Consider the following 19,363-nt stretch of genomic DNA (forward strand, 5'->3'; position numbering starts at 1 on the left):
TCCCAATTCAGCAAGGACCTCATCCAACTCCCATTAAAGCCAGAGGTGCTGTAAGACTGTCATTGGCTTTCCTGGGAATTGCATTAGGCTACTGTCAGAGCCTCTCATCTGGATTTTTACTTTCAAAATCTTTTCCTATAAAATAAACTATGTCAATTATGTTGTAAAGGGCACAAGAACAGAAAGAAGCACTGCTTTATTGTTCGAACATTGTATCCTTGAACTGAAAGGTTATTTTTGGATTCTGAAAAAAGGCCAGGCATTTTAAAGAGAAACTGAAGTGACTTCAAGAACTCAATGGCAAAACAGACAAGGAAGTCTAGATAATTCAAAGGCAGGTTTGGTTCTTTCATTGAGGCAGAACAGGTCGTTGCCTAGGACAGCAAAATATTAGTGGGAGTAGAATGTTCAGTAACAGTATGGGTGACTGAGAGGTTAGGTAAGGGGTGTTTTACCAGTACCCTAAAAGCAGCAGAAACCCTAAAGCCAGCCCTGTTCAAAAAGTAAGAAATTATACCTAGGTACATAATTACTGCTGCCTCAACCAAAATAATGGAGATGAGAAACAATTAGGAAGAGCATTAATAAAATTCAAAAGGTAAATAAATGCTGAAACAGTAAGCAACATTTTTAAATACCAGATTGGGGGGGAGAGGGAATCAATAAACTATTTCTTTCGGGATGAAGCCATCTACAACTATTTCTTGATTATTTTTTTTAAGAAGGAAATACTTTCTAGAAGAGCAATAAATAGAGTTGGTTGCCAGATAGTTTGTCAACTGATCATCAGTTTTTCATGCACACAGAATTAATTTGCTGCTTGTCACTGAATAGAATATTGGGATAGCACTGGGGGATTAGTGTTTGAATAAAGAGAAATTAATTCAAATTCTGTCAAAACTAAAACTAGGATTCTTTTCATTTCCAAGTTAATTCATTGTATTTACTTGTAAACAGCAGTTACAATGGAATTTGGCTCTGTAGAACCGAAGACACTAAAAGGCTGTGCTAAGAATCAGACCAAGTTACATGGGCATGTTTTTATTTTGTTTTAATTAATTTTGTTTTAGTTGACAATCTTGCTTGGTGAAAGTGTGACACTTCATCTGGGCATATTGGACCTGCCCATCTTGAAGACATTCTTCAACACTTTCACTTAAATGGATGTGATAAAATTACCCCTTTGAGCTATATCTCTATCAAGAAGTTCTTGTTACAGCTTAATAAATAAATAAATAAATTCACTTGCACTGGGACTTTCAGAATTAAAAATGTCGCTCTTGATTATTTGCGGTGTTGAAAAAACATCCCTCTGGGTTTACTGTTCTGGAGTACAGACTAAATTAGGCCTTGTCTACATTAGGAAATTCATAAGCTCTGAGCAGAGAGGTAGAGGACAGTGTTAGAAAGTATACATCTTGTCCACAGTAGTCCTCCCGCCGTTGCTACTAACAACGGAACGGTACTGGTGCAGAAAAACACAACATAAAACGTGTAGGGCTCAGTCCTGCTGACTGTTGCATCAAATTTACATTGGAATTACTCCTCTGACTTCAGAGAAGTTGATCCTGATTTACTTTGGCATTATGGAAAACAGAATTAAACTAGGCCCCTCCCCACAAATGGGTGAAATCATTTGCTCTCTACTCAGCTTTTATTCAGTCCTTACTCTGGCAGAGTTCCCACTGAAGTCAGTAAGACGTGAAAAGCCAGTATGGAAGGACTTTAGGATCTGGACGCACTGGCACTAGAATGTGGCACTGGAATGTATCTGAGGAATAATGCAAAGGAAGAAACAGAGAGTGAGCAAGGTCCTTGGGATATGGTCCAACATTCCCTGTTTCTTTATATATTTTATTTACAAATATGCTGAGCTGTGCTATTAGACCAGAGCTGATTTTAAATGGCCTTTTAATATTCTATGAAAGCTGTCCAATAAACAGGAATCTCCCTGCTCATGAAAATCACAGCAGGGAAACTGGGTTTTCACGAATAATGCACTGCAGTTAGGTGCATTCAAGAATCAATTATGATGTAAATGTTTTAAGTATTTTAGCAAAAAGAACAAGGAGTACTTGTGGCACGTTAGAGACTGACAAATTTATTTGAGCCTAAGCTTTCCTGGGCTAAAACCCACTTCATCGGATGCATGCAGTGGAAAATACAGTAGGAAGATATATATACACAGAGGACATGAAAAAATGGGTGTTACCATACCAACTCTAATGAGACTAGTCTATTAAGGTGGGCTATTACCAGGAGGAGAGAAAAACTTTTGTAGTGATAATCAGGATGGCCCATTTCAAACAGTTGACAAGAAGGTGTGAGTAACAGTAGGGGAAAAATTAGCATGGGGAAATAGCTTTTACGTTGTGTAATGACCCATCCACTCCCAGTCTTTATTCAAGCCTAATTTAATGGTGTCCAATTTGCATATTAATTCCAGTTCTGCAGTTTCTCGTTGGAGTCTGTTTTTGAAGTTTTTTATGTTGAAGAATTGCGACTTTTAGGTCTGTAATTGAGTGACCAGGAAGGTTGAAGTGTTCTCTGACTGGTTTTTGGATGTTATAATTCTTGACGTCTGATTTGTGTCCATTTATTCTTTTGCACAGAGGCTGTCCTGTTTGGCCAATGTACATGGCAGAGGGGCATTACTAGCACATGATGGCATATATCACATTGGAAGATATGCAGGTGAATGAACCTCTGATGATGTGCCTAATGTGATTAGGTCCTATGATGGTGTCCCTTTAATAGATATGTGGACAGAGTTGGCAATGAGCTTTGTTGCAAGGATAGGTTCCTGGGTTAGTTGTTTTGTTGTGTGATATGTGGTTTCTGGTGAATATTTGCTTCAGGTTGCGGGGCTGTCTGTAAGGGAGGACTGGCCTGTCTCCCAAGATCTGTGAGAGTGGGGGATTGTCCTTCAGGATAGGTTGTGGATCATTGATGATGCACTGGAGAAGTTTTAGTTGCGGGCTGAAGGTGACGGATAGTGGCGTTCTGTTACTTTCTTTGTTGGGCCTGTCTTGGAGTAGGTGACTTCTGAGTATTCTTCTGGCTCTGTAAATCTGTTTCTTCATTTCAGCAGGTGGGTATTGTAGTTTTAAGAACTCTTGATAGAGACCTTGTAAGTGTTTGTCTCTGTCAGAGGGATCGGAGCAAATGCAGTTGTATCTTAGAGCTTGGCTGTAGACAGTGGATTGTATGATGTGGTCTGGGTGAAAGCTGGAGGGTAGTGGTATTTGTGACCATTGCTTATTAGCACTGTAGTGTCCAGGAAGTGGATCTCTTGTGTGAACTGGTCCAGGCTGAGGTTGATGGTGAGATGGAAATTGTTGAAATCAAGGTGGAATTCATCAAGGGCTTCTTTTCCATGGGTCCAGATGATGATGTCATCAGTATAGCCAAGTAGAGTAGGGGCATTAGGGGACGAGAGCTGAGGAAACGTTCTAAATCAGCCATAAAAATGTTGGCATACTGTGGCATTGCTATGAGTACCCGCATGGCCCCACAGTATGCCAACATTTTTATGGCTGATACAGACTAACACGGCTACCACTCTGAAACCGGTTAAGTTTTTTAATTACCCATTACACACACGTGCCCTAATTCATATGCTATGTAATATTTCATGTTTAATTAACTAGGGTTTTTTATTTTTATTTTTACTCTTTGATTTGAAATCCAGCTTATGTTCCTTTTAGCAAAAAAATGTTGCAGGTTAATTACAACTCTCTGAAATGTCCATGTGAGACTTAATACTGCATATTGTATTTGTGGTAGGTACCCAGCAATATACTGGCACATCACTATGGTTCAGCAAGGTACTAAAAAGTGATGTACCTAGCTTAAAACACGTGCATAGCCCAGCTGAAGTCAGTGGGCTTAAAGTTAGGCTATGTCTGCACCCTGAGCTAGCAGTATGATTTCCCCGCTCATGTAGGTATATTCACTCTAGATCTCACTAAGCTGGCAGAAGTATAAATAGCAGTATAATGGCATTAGCACAGGCATCGACAGCGGTGGCATGGCTAAGTACAAACCCACCTGAAACCAGTGAGTAGGTGCTCAGCATGGCAAAGCCATGCCTCCACTGGCACTGCTTGTGATACTGCAGCTATACTACTTATACTCGTGCTAGCTCAATGAGAGGTAGCCCAAGTATGTGTGCATGAGCTGGGAATCACACCCCTAGCTTGTACTGTAGTTGTAGCCTTTGTCATGCACCTTGCTGAATTGAGGCCTGTACTTTTAGCATTCTAAAGTGTACTCATTAAAATGTGAACTAGCCACCCTGTCCTAATAAAATATGTTGCATACAGTCGTGTTATGGCCATGTTGGCTCCAGGATACTAGAGACAAAGTGGGTGAGGTAATATCTTTTATTGCACCAACTGCTGTTGGTGAAAGAGAGAAATTCTCAAGCTTCCATAAAGCTCTTCTTCTCAAAATTGTGATTGGCATCTACTAGTTTTTTCTAGGACAAAACAGAGCATGAATACTTGCTAGATGGAGGAGGAATTGATAACTTCCCTGTGACAATGACAGAAATGTAGAAACATTGTGCAGCTAAGGTAATATGAATTTATTTTAGACAGTGAGGCACCAACATATAGGAGATAAATGTCTCAAAAACAGGGTTTTATGTTACTGTTGTGCCCAATTATTTTTACTATTCAGAAAAGCATTAGGTTTTTTGAATCAGTAAAAATATTTGATCTTAATTTATTAATGACAAGAATAATGAAAGCTTTAACTTGGACTAGAAAAGGCTACAGTACAAGCATAAAACTCCTTGCTGAGTAGAAGGAAACTCTACTAAATCTCTAAGAATAGACAGTTGTTAACTAAAGTGCTTTACAATGTGCGCAGGAAGTAAGATTCCCTTCTGCAAAGAGCTTACAGTCTAAATGGTATTAATGAATATAATAAGTGGAGCAACAACACCCCAGACACAGGAAAATAGGAAAGCATTGTAGAGATCAACACATGAAGGCTTTGCAGATAGAGTACGTTTTATGGTGGCATTTGAGGCCTGACCCATTGTGCACTAAAGTCAACAAGAGTCTTCCAGTTGACTTCAATGGTCAATTGGTCAGGCCTTTGAAGAAGGAGGGAAGAGAGAGAATGCTTGGTGCATGGGAAGTGGAACCTGTTTCAGGTGTAAGGGGCAGCGTGGAAGGAGATCCTGAGCCATTAGAATAGAGGATCTGAAGGTGGCGTGGGATGAAATGAGAGCAGAGACTTACGTAGGGACAGACTTGTAAAGAGACTGGAAGGTAACAGGAGGGAACTGAAATTGATAAATTACTAAGAAATGCCTCCAAAATGACCAGAGACAAAGGTATGTTCATGCAGTATAATCTGCTCTACCCAGTTGTTGAACTTGCTACAACTTTATGGGCCTGGTGTCTCCAAGATCTGAACCCTCAGTTGATGAACATGCTGACCAACACAGCCCAGGCCCCCCACCATACTCTCTCTGAGAAGCAATTAAACCTGACTTCCCTTCCACCTAATGAGTGCATTTGCAACACCTTGCATGACCCCCTAACCGAAACCTGGAGAAATAACTTGGTCACCATCCTAGTAGCATGTGTAATATAGACCTATGCTCCTTAAATATTCATTGCACTAAAGGATAAAAGCTTATTCTAGATACTCTTGGGGTAAAATTAAGTCTCTTCAAGGACCTCTTAATGATGGCTTGCTTCTGTCTATAAAAACAAGCTTCAAGCTGGCTGTTGAGAGCCTTCTCTAATGCAGGGAGATTGAGGTCAAGCAGGAGTTGGAGGAGTTATGAGATAATATGAAGCGTCCTTGAGTGTACAGGGAGGGGAGCAGAGCGCTAAGCTTTTTAAGTGAGGTACTCACCTTAAATAAATGAATGTTGAGGATTATGTTATATCACCAAACCAGTCCTTTTAAGTTTTGTTAAAGGACACATAAGAGGATGCCAGAAGAAAGGCATAACCTACTTATAAGTACAAAGTACATTTTAAAAAAAAAAGATTGTTTTAAGGCCGAGTTGAGAGTTAGAACCTGTAATTGTGTCCTTGCCAACTGACTGTTTGCTTCAGTAGTTGCTCTAATATTCCGTAAAAGGAAATATTTAGTGTGATAAATCCCAGTGTAATCCCTTGCCTTGTTTTCATAAACCCAACTCTCCTCTATGGAGAGGAAGAGTATTGGCCATTTGTTCTATTTTTTAAACAAGATATTTGAAAGAAATGCAGAAAATATAGTGCCATGTTAACATTGACTCTCCCTCTCAATTCTCATTCATCATAATAAATGCTGTGACATGTTGCCTGCATGCTCACATGCTTCATTTCAGACCTGATGCATCGTCTTTCTCTTCATAATCATGCTTAGCTTATCAAGGTGGATGAAGTAATATCTTTTATTGGACTAACTTCCGCTGGTGAGAGAGACAAGTTTTTGAGCCACGTGGAGCTCTTCTTCAGGTCTGACAGGTGAACCTCAAAAGGCTTACAGGTCAAAATAAGAACTGAAAAGTACAACTGTCTAGCTGAATTACCTGCTCCTCTAAAGTCTGCAGAACTGAGTGGAAAGTCACTGGAATTCATAAGGAGAAATAAAAGTTAGCTGAACCTGTAGCCTATAGGACTAACCTGCTTGCTTGCATATATGTATCTTTTCTTGAAGTTTAAGTCAGTGGTTCCCAGGCTTGTTCCACCGCTTGTGCAGGGAAAGCCCCTGGCAGGGCGGGCCAGATTGTTTACCTGCCGCATCCGGAAGTTCGGCCTATCGCGGCTCCCAGTGGCCGCGGTTCGCTGCTCTAGGCCAATGGGAGCTGCTGGAAGTGGCACGGGCCGAGGGACATACTGGCCACCACTTCCAGCAGCTCCCATTGGCCTGGAGCAGTGAACCGCCGCCAATGGGAGCCGCGATTGGCTGAACCTGCAGATGCAACAGGTAAACAAACCAGCCCGGCCCGCCAGGGGCTTTCCCTACACAAGCAGCGGAATAAGTTTGGGAACCACTGGTTTAGGTATTTGATTTATTGTAATAAGTTTGGCTGTAATGCAGGAGACCTACAGGCCATATCCTGTATGTTAAGCTAAGGCAAAGTTAGCATATCTATATTAAGACCATTTACTCAGAAAGTAAAGTTAACCTATACCTTGTTAACTAAATAGATAAGTACCCACGTCTATGTCTATGACCTTTTATCCAGACTAATAGACAATGGAGAATGGCATAGGGGGGTTTTCAGTGTTGTACCCACAGACTTAACAGATAAACCACAAGGAAACATATGTGGGAAGGTACATGTCATCAATACGCACATACATACTACCCTAACTTTTTGTGGGTGAGGAATGAAATTTGGGCATAGAATTTCTGGAACTTTGCTCTATAAAAGAGGTGACCCACTTCGATAAAGTAGTCCATTATCACTTACTTCCTCCATTCTCTCTATCTAGTCTATCTATCTGTGATGACTGCTACTATTAGTAGGCTGTACTTGTTCTTCTTAACAGGAGTGCCACTAGCTTTTTTGGCGCCCTAGGCGGCGGAAGGTCCCACCCCCGAAATGGCGCCCCCGACAGAGGCAGCGGAAGGTCCCACCCCTGAAATACCGCCGCTGACTGGGGCAGCCGAAGATCCGGCCGCCGCGGTCACCGACCCCAAATGTTAATGCCCTAGGCGACTGCCTAGGTTGCCTAATGGGCTGTGCCAGCCCTGCTTCTTAAACTTCAAGTTTCAAGGCTAAGCTTGGTTTCCCTAAGTTTTATTCTTAGTTTTGTTTATTAGGTTTTGATTTTAAGTTTAAGTTAGTCAAGTGAACCCTAATTTAGTTTTGATAGCTCTTAGCATTAGATTTTTCTAAGCACTGCATCCCTCACTCAAGAATTGAGAAACCTGAACCACAAGGCTGTGTGTCTTACCACCAAGTTATCAAGGAAGGGTGTGAGTATATTAACCAAAGCTTTGTTGCATATAATACTATTTTATCATATGTATCTTTTGAATAGCAGTAATACAATTGTAAATTTGTAACTCTGATTATTTTATCATTTAGTTACTATTATTGTTTTAATAAAAAGTCTTTAAGGCTGTGTCTGTCTGTGTGAGCTTTCTGTCATACCCCCGAGGGTCCTTTGTAAATTCTGTGAAGCCTGATTCGGGACAAGAACTTTTATCTTCTGATCAAACAGATTGGGGAGCCTAAGACCCATACTAATTAATATTTATAATTTATTATTAATAAATTAAATTAAATAAGAATTAAATTAATACATTAAATTAATATTATCCGTACACCCTAAATCAGGGTAAAAACCTCAAAAAAGGTTAGGTTCAAGATTCAGGTGACCATTTTAAACTTATTTATTTTTTCCAAACCAGTTAACCCAATCCTTGTATTAATATTCATTAGCAGTCTCTGATACTGCCTAGAAAGTCTTTGGTTTTTTAGGCAGCAGGTTTCTCATGCATGTAGCTCATTCTAAAACTCTGCATAAAGGATTAGAAATATGAATCCATTCCTTTAATGTTTTGTCAAAGCAAGTGGAGCAGGTGATTCCCTTGTTTAAGTGAGGAGACCTCAAAATAATTATAAAACAAATGACCACTTCCTAGTCATTGTTCATGTGTATCTCCTTAGAATGATAGAATTTCTAGGGGCAGAAAGTCGGCTGCAGATGAGGAGTGTTCTGCACAACTTGGGAGGGTGAATGTGACTTTAAACCACCTTCTTGATACCCGGTTCCTGGGGCCATCCCAGGGCTTCATGTCAGGAATCAGCTGGGTGTAAAGGAGCCCTAGGCCCACCGCTTTTCCTTGACTATGACCAGTAGCTATGAAGGGGGAAACCATATGGTGACTGTATACCAGGGCTTCCCATGTCAAAAGTATCTGCCATTGCCTTGCTATGCCAACTTTGCATCAGCAGAGTACAATGTATATGTATACAATGTCCAGTTCCTCAGTTACAGCATGGCTACAATTCTTAGCAGGTATGCAAGGTATGGAAAATCTTACTGTGTTACAGGTGAAACTGTGTTATATCGAACTTAATTTGATCCGCCAGAGCACGCAGCCCAGCCCCCCTGAAGTGCTGCTTTACCGCGTTATATCCGAATTCATGTTGTTTTGAGTGGTGTTATATCGGGGTAGAGGTGTGTAATCAGTGAAATTGGAGTTGATGGGTGCCTTTTAAAAACGTCCTGTGTGATATGTTCAGTTACACATGCATCAAGATTTTAAAGAGATTCCTAGAACAACCCTGTGATGATTTGCAAAGGGTGGCTATGAAATGAAAAAGTACTTCTGGCTCTTGAGAGCCTGTAATTTACTGTGTGCCACTGCTCCTGGGCAGGTGGAATATCAGACTGTCTATTATGAGCCCTAAGGGCGAAATCCTGCCCCATTGATGTCAGTGGGAGTTTTGCCATTGATTTTCAGCAGGGCTAGGATTTCACCCTAAGACTACTGCTGATTCCATGTTAGAGCAGGAAGCAAATGTTTTTTCTTTAGGAGCAGAAGGATTTCAGTTCTGTACCTTATGACCACGAAGTCCGCAGTGGCTGCTGATCCAACATTATAAAGGAACAATGGGTATATGTCTGAGTATATATTTCGTGTCTCAGATCTGTCAGATTTGTTTGCTTGATTTGAGGTTTTAGCCAGACACTTTCTTTTTGGGACATCTGCCATTATTTTAATTTTTAAATTCATGTTTAGGCCCCAGTGCATATTCTTTTGGGAAGATTTGTGCAAGTCTTGAAGGTTTTGGAATACTAAGTACTTTTTGTTATACAAAGAATAGCTTTAGCAGACAGATTTGACTAGGAGGCACAGTAATGCTGTGACGTGTCACTGCCTGGTGTGAAATGATTCATTCTATGCAGAAATGCAAAATCACATTGTGTAGTCCAAAATCTTTTATTTTCTTCACATATGGACAAAAAGTTTATTTGTCCATGGTATAAAGTTTTGCTTCAGTAACTGCATGCACTTAAAGTAAATCCATATAGAGTCTAGGACAACTGGATTGAGGAATCCCATGTCTGAAGGAAGAGCATCAGATGAGGTCTGAGACTTGGGTGTTTGCCCTAGAGTCAAGAGCTAAAATTAGCGACTGGACTCTACCCAAACCTGTAGGCTTGATTAGGTCCACTGACAACAGAATGATGACGTACTGGTTACGGGACCGGTTTGTAACAAGGAGACCATTACTCATGAGTAATCCAATTGATTTCAGTGGGATTATTTGATATGTATGATATGACTCCACATGAGTACCATGGGTGGCAGGTTTGTATTTCGGTGATGCCCAGAACTTGCAGAGCCCAGCCCCCAAAACTCTGCCCCCCACCTGCCTAAGGCTCTGGGAGGGAGTTTGTGTAGGGGGAGGAAGGCTGGGGTGCAGGCCCTGGACTGGGGCATGGGATTGGGGTGCAGGATCTGGGAAGGAGTTTGGGCTCTGGGAGGGAGTTTGGGGTGCAGGATCTGGGAAGGAGTTTGGGTTCTGTGAGGGAGTTTGGGTGGGGGAGGGTGTCTAGGGTGCAGGCTCTAGGTTGGAGTTTGGGTGCTGGGTGCAGGCTCTGGGCTGGAGCAGGGGGTGGGGATGCAGGAGAGATTGAGGGGTGCAGGCTCTGGGACAGAGTTTGGGTGAAGGCTCTGGGCTGGGGCTGGGGTGCAGGCTCTGGGAAGAAGTTTGGGGGCAGGAGGGTATGTGTGGAAAGGGGGTGTAGGCTCTGGGAGGAGGTGTGGGGGGTGCAGTGCTTACCTGGGTCTCCTAGGCAGGGTGGGTCAGGGGGCCTCTGTACTCTGCTACCCCCAGGCACTGCCCCTGCAGCTTCCTATTGGCTGCAGGGGTGCTTGGGGTGGGAGCAGCTCATGTGGACAGAGACCTGACCCACCCTGCCCAGGGGCTGCAGGGAGGGGCTGGTAGACACGTGAAGCGAGCAGGCAGGAAGCCACTCGGCTTTGCTGCTCTGCCAATGGTGGGTGGGTTCACTGGGCTATTTTAATTCTCCTGGGAGACCACCAGGGGGTGGGGGGGAAGAGCACCTGGGAACAGAGGGTGGGGACAAGGGAAAGACCCGGCCTCAAACATTGCTGGAGCTGGGCCCTGGGCCAGGATTATTCCCGGTACTCAGGCACCACAGGCCCATAGAACTTGACGTCCATGATGAGTATAGGTAATAAAATCTAGCGTAAAGGGATTGGGTTTGACTCAGGGCTGGTGTGATGACTGTGTGCTCAGGTGTTAGAGAGACAAGGTGAGTGAGATAATATCCTTTATTGGACTTCACCCACTTCGTCTAATATCCTCGGACCAACATGGCTACAACTGTGCTGCATGCTCAGATGTTCTCCTAATTTAATTGAAATCAGGTTGGTTCTTTTGCTTAGTGATGATACTTTGTCTGCTACATAAGGGAATTAAATTTTTGTAACAATTTTTTTTAGGATAGAGGAAAAGCGTATAATTTTGTTTAAATAGCAAATTACTCTTCTCTTTTAGCAGAGTGTAACTCATGTGGCCAAAATAGGTTGGATTAGCTAAACCTGATCGTCTCAGTTGAGACATTCTCTTAGTTCTCTTTATTGGGAATCTAGCTTCTGCTTGATGACAGCTGATCTTTTTCTTCTAGCGTATAATCCATATTTTTTCACATTTTTCAACAGCTAGTGTTTAAATTCTGTGGTACTGTTTAAAAAGAATAAAGGATATAGGTATTTATGGAGCTGGAGAAGCTGTTATATATTAATGGGGAAGAAGTAAAAGACAGCAGTTTTACAGCTATAGCACACTGTCTTGCCAGAGATATGTATGTAGAGTTACTGATTGCTTAATAGTTTGCAACAAATACAGATTAATAAATGGAAATATTGTGCCCTGTGTACTGTGTGCAGGATAAGAAAAACATTTAATCTCTTTAAAGTACAGATGGCAGAATAGACTTAAACATAGTTAATAGTTTCATGTTAGAATAACATTAAGCATTTCACATGCTCTTCAAACTATAAATTTGTCTTGTAATCTTATCTGACAGAATTTCAGGGCCTGACCTGCTGCAGCTGAAGTCAAAGGAAATTTTGCCATTGACTTCAGAGAAAGCAGGATAAGACCCTAAGGAACAAGTTTTTCATGCTCAGAGTTAAAGGTTTTGTCCATTTAATGGCTACTGATGGTATTTTTGTCCAAGTCACTGAACTCTATAGGAATCCTCTACTCTTGTTAGATGATTGAGGCATGAGAATGGGATCTTTTCCTGAACCCTGCATTACAGTAACAGAATAGGCATCCTAATAGCTAGCTGTTTCCAGTGAGCAACAAGAGGGTGGCGTTAATCTGTTGTGGTCTCAAGTTTAAGCGTCAGTGTGTTTGTGGGAAAGTGCTTTGGCAATTTAAAATCAGTAAGGCCAGAGTAATCAAAGAATCGTAACCAGAGCATATTGTTGTGATAGAGGTTGAAGCTGAGAACAAGTAGCTTTTCCATACAAAGTTATATTCTTCTTCTTCTCCTTGAAAGCAGAAAAGCAACATTATATTTCTTTCTACCTCTTCTTTTTCCCTCTCCCCTCATTATTATCTGTTTCTCGAAATAATAGCAAGTACATTTTCTTCTCTGATCTGTTTGCTACAGTATTTGTCTCCTAGGACTTTTTATTCTTTCAGCCTTGAGTTTGAGGCAGCATAAATCAATAATATGAATTAGGCTCCTAGTTTGATAGAAAAGCACAAGGGTGAGCCAATGAACATCTGCTTAGCAGAGCCTGAAAACAAAAAAGCAATGCTATATGTAGCCTATTTTTATAGTCTTGGTACAGAGGAAGGAGAGAGAGGGCGTTTTGGTGGTTGAGAAAGAAGGCTGCGCAAACTAACAGTCATAAATAGAATCACTAATTAACTGACAGACTCTAAAAACATCACATTTCTTGCGTGAATATAACAAAGTTGCCTCCTGTAGGTGCATCAACCAAAATGCTGTTGGCAATGGAGCTTTTTCTTGACACTAAGGGTATGTCTAGACAGCAAAGAAAAACCTGCGATTGGTCCATGCTGCCCACTTGGGCTGTTTCATTGCTGTGTAGACTTCTGGGCTCAGGCTGGAGCCCAACCTCTGGGACACTTCCAACCCACAGGGTCCTAGAACCCAGGCTTCAGCCTGAGCCCGGAAGTCTACACAGCAATGAAACAGCCCCACAGCCTAAGCACTGCAAGCCCAAGTTGGCTAGGATGGGTGTTTTAGTGTCTGTATAGACATACCCTATGTGTGAAATTCATCATTGTGCAGGGAGACAGAACAAAAAGCATTGGCACCACTTAGGCCCTTAACACAGTGTATAAGTGAGACTTAAATGGCGCATAGACCCTGTGCTGGTGCTCTGCAGAGGGGCAAATTTCATTCTAAGTGAAGATTAATTTTGAATTGGAACATAGCATAGTGAATTCTGACATATAGTGTCAAAGGCTAAAGGATTTGCATATGACAGTGGTTCCCAAACTTATTCTGCCGCTTGTGCAGGGAAAGCCCCTGGTGGGCCGGACCGGTTTGTTTACCTGCCGCGTCTGCAGTTCTGGCTGATCACGGCTCCAACTGGCCACAGTTCGCTGTTCCAGGCCAATGGGAGCTGCTGGAAGTGGTGTGGGCTGAGGGACGTACTGGCCGCCGCTTCCATCAGCTCCCATTGGTCTGGAGCAGCGAACCGTGGCCACTGGGAGTTGCGATCGGCTGAACCTGCGGACACGGCAGGTAAAAAAAAACGACCCAGCCCGCCAGGGGCTTTCCCTGCACAAGCAGCGGAAGAAGTTTGGGAACCACTGGCACATGAGGATCTGAAACAATTTTTTGAACCTTGGTACAAAGGAGGTGGATTGGAAACTTGGGGACAATATCGCAATTACTTGCATGAATAATCTCTTGTTTTTTAATTAGTCTACTCTAGTGAGTAAGGACTACTTTTGTAAGTAAAGGCCAGAAAGCTGGGGCCCTTGGTTTGCAAACCTCAGAACTATTTTGGAAGCAAGTGATTTAGACGGTTTACACCAAACAGTAAATGAACAATGGACATTTGTTTTTGGTGAGTGCGGGAGAAGCCAGGGCATTTGAAAATGTCAATAAATTGAATTGATTCCTACAGTGTTGTGTAAATCATATTGAATAGGCTACTCTTGACTTTCACAGTGTGTTTCTGTCTCTGCCCCTGTGATTGCACCTGTTTTCATTTTTATTTTAAATCTTTTTTCCTTGTGATTCCAATAAAAATGTATTATGGCTTGCATGCAGTTACAGAAATCTTGTGGGGCAGAGGACAGCAATAGCCACCTGACCACGTTTGACACTCTGTTGGGAAGAAAAAGGAGAATGAAGTTTTTTAGGGCAGTCATGATAAGTCTCTGGAATTATATAGTGTTGGTTTATCAAAGGAGTATTTAATTGTTATTGGTGTTACTCTTATCCCAAGGGTGAGGGAATAGGCAAGTAAGTGGTGTTTGAACTAAGTCCAAAGTAAATCTCTCTACCAGATTTGCCTTCTGGACAAATTGCGAAGGGCCCTAATGCCACATAGAACAGATCCCCAATCAATACTTTTGTTATGCAGCTCCTGCTGATACATATAATGGGTTACCTATTCAGTTTATTCATAAATGATCTGGAGAAAGGGGTAAACAGTGAGGTGGCAAAGTTTGCAGATGATACTAAACTCCTCAAGATAGTTAAGACCAAAGCAGATTGTGAAGAACTTCAAAAAGATCTCACAGAACTAAGTGATTGGGCAACAAAATGGCAAATGAAATTTAATGTGGATAAATGTAAAGTAATGCACATTGGAAAAAATGACCACAACTATACAAACAATATGATGGGGGCTAATTTAGCTACAGGGAGTCAGGAAAAAGATCTTGGAGTCATCGTGGATAGTTCTCTGAAGATGTCCACACAGTGTGCAGAGGCGGTCAAAAAAGCAAACAGGATGTTAGGAATCATTAAAAAGGGGGTAGAGAATAAGACTGAGAATAAATTATTGCCCTTATATAAATCCATGGTACGCCCACATCTCGCATACTGTGTACAGTTGTGGTGTGCTCACCTCAAAAAAGATATTCTAGCGCTAGAAAATGTTCAGAAAAGAGCAACTAAAATGATTAGGGGTTTGGAGAGGGTCCCATATGAGGAAAGATTAAAGAGGCTAGGACTCTTCAGCTTGGAAAAGAGGAGAGTAAGGGGGGATATGATAGAGGTATATGAAATCATAATTGATGTTGAGAAAGTGGATAAGGAAAAGTTATTTACCTATTCCCATAATACAAAAAGTAGGGGTCACCAAATGAAATTAATAGGCAGCAGGTTTAAAACAAATAAAAGGAAGTTCTTCACGCAGCACACAGTCAACTTGTGGAACTCCTTGCCTGAGGAGGTTGTGATGGCTAGGACTATAACAGTGTTTAAAAGAGAACTGGATAAATTCATGATGGTTAAGTCCATAAATGACTATTAGCCAGGACGGGTAAAGAATGGTGTCCCTAGCCTCTGTTCATCAGAGGATGGAGATGGATGGCAGGAGAGTGATCACTTGATCATTGCCTGTTAGGTTCACTCCCTCTGGGGCACCTGGCATTGGCCACTGTCGGTACACAGATACTGGGCTAGATGGACCTTTGATCTGACCCGGTACGGCCGTTCTTATGTACAGATCACACAAAACCTTTGTAAACCCTATAATTTGTAGCTTCAGAAATATCCTACTCTTTTGCCATAATCTATCAAATACATAAGCTTTCAATAGATTTTCCGAGAGCTTTTGTTATTCTTATACACTATTTTGTCCATGCAGATGAAGCAAGCTAACTGTAGGCGGTGGCACCACTCTCAACTCTGAGGTTTGTTGGCTTGTAATACTTATCTCATATTTCCAGCTCTTGGGAATAACAGGGTTGGCACATCTAGATAACAGCTGTCTTAGTTTCAGCATCTATCACTCAACAATAATTGAAACTTTAGGCCCCAAAGTAATATTCCGCTATACACCTATTCTATCATAATTTGGGAAATATACTTTCTACACAATGACTTAAGAATAGGTTGGGCATAGATAGAACTGGCTTCATCCATATCGCCTTCGCAATCACCAGAACTAACCTCTCACCTGAGTATTATAACATTGTCTTGTTTGTGTTAACATTTGTGGAGTTTACTGTACCACAGTGTTCTTCTCTCACAATCAGGGAGCGTATGTCAGCACTCAGAACTTGCTGATATTATATGGGAAAATAAAAAAGCACACTACAACACCAGGAGAGCTTTCTCATAAAGGGACACCATCAGTGTGAAATGTGGATACTTTTAAAATAGTTATATTAGTTTCAGATACTGCTGTTGCCGTGGATATGAAGAGAAAACAGTGGAAGTGACTGGACAGAAGGAGCTGTCAATTGCACAAAATCGACTGAAAACAGAGATTCCATCCCTGCTCACCACCCAGTTCCTCTCAGGTGTAGCTCTCTTAGTGGTTAGTTTTGTAACAATAGTAAGGGAACATTTTTCAGGCAAACATGTCATTTTGAAGTTGATAGCATCTCTGTAAACTGAATCCCTTGAGGACCAGTTGAAGTAGTAGTTAAAATTACTGACTTCATCATAAGATAATGAATGAGGTGTGGATATCATTGGAATACTTATCTTATACACGCACACAAACATAGATATCAGTGTGTTCTGAGAAACAAGCTACTCAAGTATGGTTTAGCCCATCTCTGTTTTTACCAAATAAGAACATATATAAATAAATGCCAGACTCTGGCACAGAGTCTGTTGCAAAATGTACAGACTATTAAAAACTCATAAGACTAACCTTGAAGTCCTACTGAAAAAACTAACAGAAGGCAATCTTCTTTCCCATAAGATACAAATTGAAAATATAAGAAGCCGTATTTAAGGACGGCTAGGATTAATAGTGACAATGTAATAGCATCAAAACAAAGGGGCTTCTTCTTTTTTGTTTATGCATCATCCCATTATGATCACTGAGTACTGCCTGCATGTGTGGGGAAAAGAATATATCCCTAAGTTTGCAGTATCAGTACTGTGTATAATGAGAAAGTGACCTCCACAAATCAACAATAAATATGTAAAACAGTTTCGATTTAAATAATAATTTTGCTCATGGTTCCATGTGTCTGAGAAATATTTAATTTTAATTTTTTTCAGTTTATGTTAATTTTTAAAAAACATGTATTCAATTGTTCCAGAGCCTAGGTGTTTTTGGAAACTTCTTGAAAAACATAACCATTCAAAAACAAGTCATCTCCAAAAGAGTAGATATAGCCACCCACGCTCTATGTGGGGGGAAAAACATAGTTTCTAGAATCCATTTTGAAGCTTACTCTGGAGTGGGAATAAAGATGCCTATTTCCCATTCTAACTCTGGAGAATTCCCTTTTATCCAACCTCTGAAGCCTCTGGTAAATCAGCAGGGTATGTTGCTAGAGTAATATGGTACTATGGCAGAGAATTTGATCCATAAACACGATGATGATGAAATTTCTGTATGAAATAGATAGATAAATAGATAAATTAATGATATGATCAAGTAGCCTACCCTGATGACAGCCCACACTGTTTTATCGTACATGGGTGTCCATGACACCCATCACTATGTCACTGACCGGAAGTGCAACAGACAGCTTTGCAATCTATTCCTTTTGTTGTCTTAAGCTTTTGCAGTGCAGCAGTACCAATACTTTTTATGCTTAGCATGAATAGAAAATCACCTTAGGTGGATTTAAATTTAAAACCACAACAGACTGAAGACTATTCCATGGATCGTTCTGCTCATGTGGGGTTTTTATGATGGGAAATTGCAGGGGTTAGGGGAAATGATCCATGCACCCTGGGCATGTCCTTTCTGACTGTGTGCCATATCTTGTTTGCTAGTGTGGGATTTTACACCACACCCTGTACTAGATTTGTACCAGATCTGAAATAGTGCCTTTTTGTCTAGGAAAAGCATATTTATACTCTTTAGGTGAGGAGAGGAAAGTGAGACAAAAGGAAAAGAGAGAGAGGAAATGAAGAGGAGAGTAAACAACAAGAGCAAGAGAGAGAGAAAATCACAAGATGTGAGGCAACTGAGAGCAGACTACATGGAGATTCAGTGCAAGAGAGAGAAGAGAATAAACTGCAAGGCAAAGAGGTGAGATTAAGAGGTAAATAGTTTTATCCTGAGGCAAAAAATGTGTACGCATTATCAAAAAAAAGTGAAAGCAAATGGGAATTCTGCCTATTTATGTGGAGGTGGTCAGAGAATGCAGAGCAGGTGAAATCTAAAGCTTACAATGGGTTAAACGATATACCAGTAATTTAGGATACTGGGCAGCCATCTCACATTCCTGAAACTTAAAGTATCAGAAAGCTACAGAGCTTGGTAGAAATACTTGAGAGATCTGAGAGAGTGACCGTTCTGTGATTATGTACTGCAGTGTAGTTAAGCATGCAGATAGGACTGCCAAGAAAAACTGCCATAGCTCAATCGGTTAACTCAACTGAGTGCCATTGAAATAGAGTTGCAGCTAATACAATAGTTGTCAATGAAGAAGCGAGTCTCCTCCCCCCCTGCACCTATACACATGCACACACTTTTAATTAGGTTTATGAGCATTAGGCCAAATTGTGATCTCAGTTATATCAGCCCCACTGAAGGGATAGTAGCAGACAGCAGGGTTTGGCCCAAGGTATTTAAACTTGTTTGGCATCAGTTCACCTTCGATGAGACAAAGGAATTTAAGCTGTATTCTTCTCTTCCCTAGGGAAGGTGGGCAGCGTTGGTACTGCTGCCTTCCATAAGTAGTCTACTAAGGTAAGAAAGCTTTAACTTGTAGCTAGGGCTATATAAGAACCTTGCTACCAGAGGCTGTCTTGGGAATATTCTGAGTGCACCCCTGCCTGCCTGACTCATGCTTCATCCTTTGTCACTTCTGCTCGCTTTTCGATCTGTTGACTAGTTAATGGTCACTTGTACAGCAGCAGCCCTCCTAGGGATGGACTTTCTGCAAGCTGATGCCCAGACCCCTGGGTTATGCTGACAGAAGTTGGTATAATCCTGGGATGAATTGAGCCAATTATCTTTCATTTAAAAGTAATAGGTCCAAATTCTGCCTATGGGAATTGCATAAGTGAAATGGAAGGTAGAATTTGAGCCACATCGTTTTAGGATAGTAAATAAATATAATTTTAAGCCATTTATTTCAGTGTACCAAGTATACTGCTCTTTCATTGAAACATTTTCCATCTCTGCAGTTTCCTTAAAGTTTTTCTGATTTTGCTAGTGCTGTCACTAATGATACAGATTGGAAAGTTGGCTGGGAAATCTTCCC

The 19,363-nt window shown here is 41.2% G+C and overlaps 1 protein-coding gene across 4 annotated transcripts in view; it reads left to right on the forward strand.

Moving 5' to 3' along the window:
- The window catches only part of SH3GL3 (SH3 domain containing GRB2 like 3, endophilin A3), a 73,091-nt gene that overhangs the window by 17,672 nt on the left and 36,056 nt on the right, over positions 1-19,363 (forward strand). Inside the window, exon 2 of one of the 4 annotated variants that reach the window (XM_050966668.1) lies at positions 18,016-18,196. The exons of 2 other annotated variants lie outside the window; for them this stretch is intronic. The gene's annotated coding sequence lies outside the window, so the exon portion shown is untranslated. Of the gene's footprint in view, positions 1-18,015; positions 18,197-19,363 lie in introns of those variants that run through there. One more of the 4 variants, XM_050966670.1, reaches the window with a different exon arrangement.

This window comes from Gopherus flavomarginatus, chromosome 9, assembly GCF_025201925.1.
Source record: "Gopherus flavomarginatus isolate rGopFla2 chromosome 9, rGopFla2.mat.asm, whole genome shotgun sequence".
Taxonomy (NCBI): domain Eukaryota; kingdom Metazoa; phylum Chordata; order Testudines; family Testudinidae; genus Gopherus; species Gopherus flavomarginatus.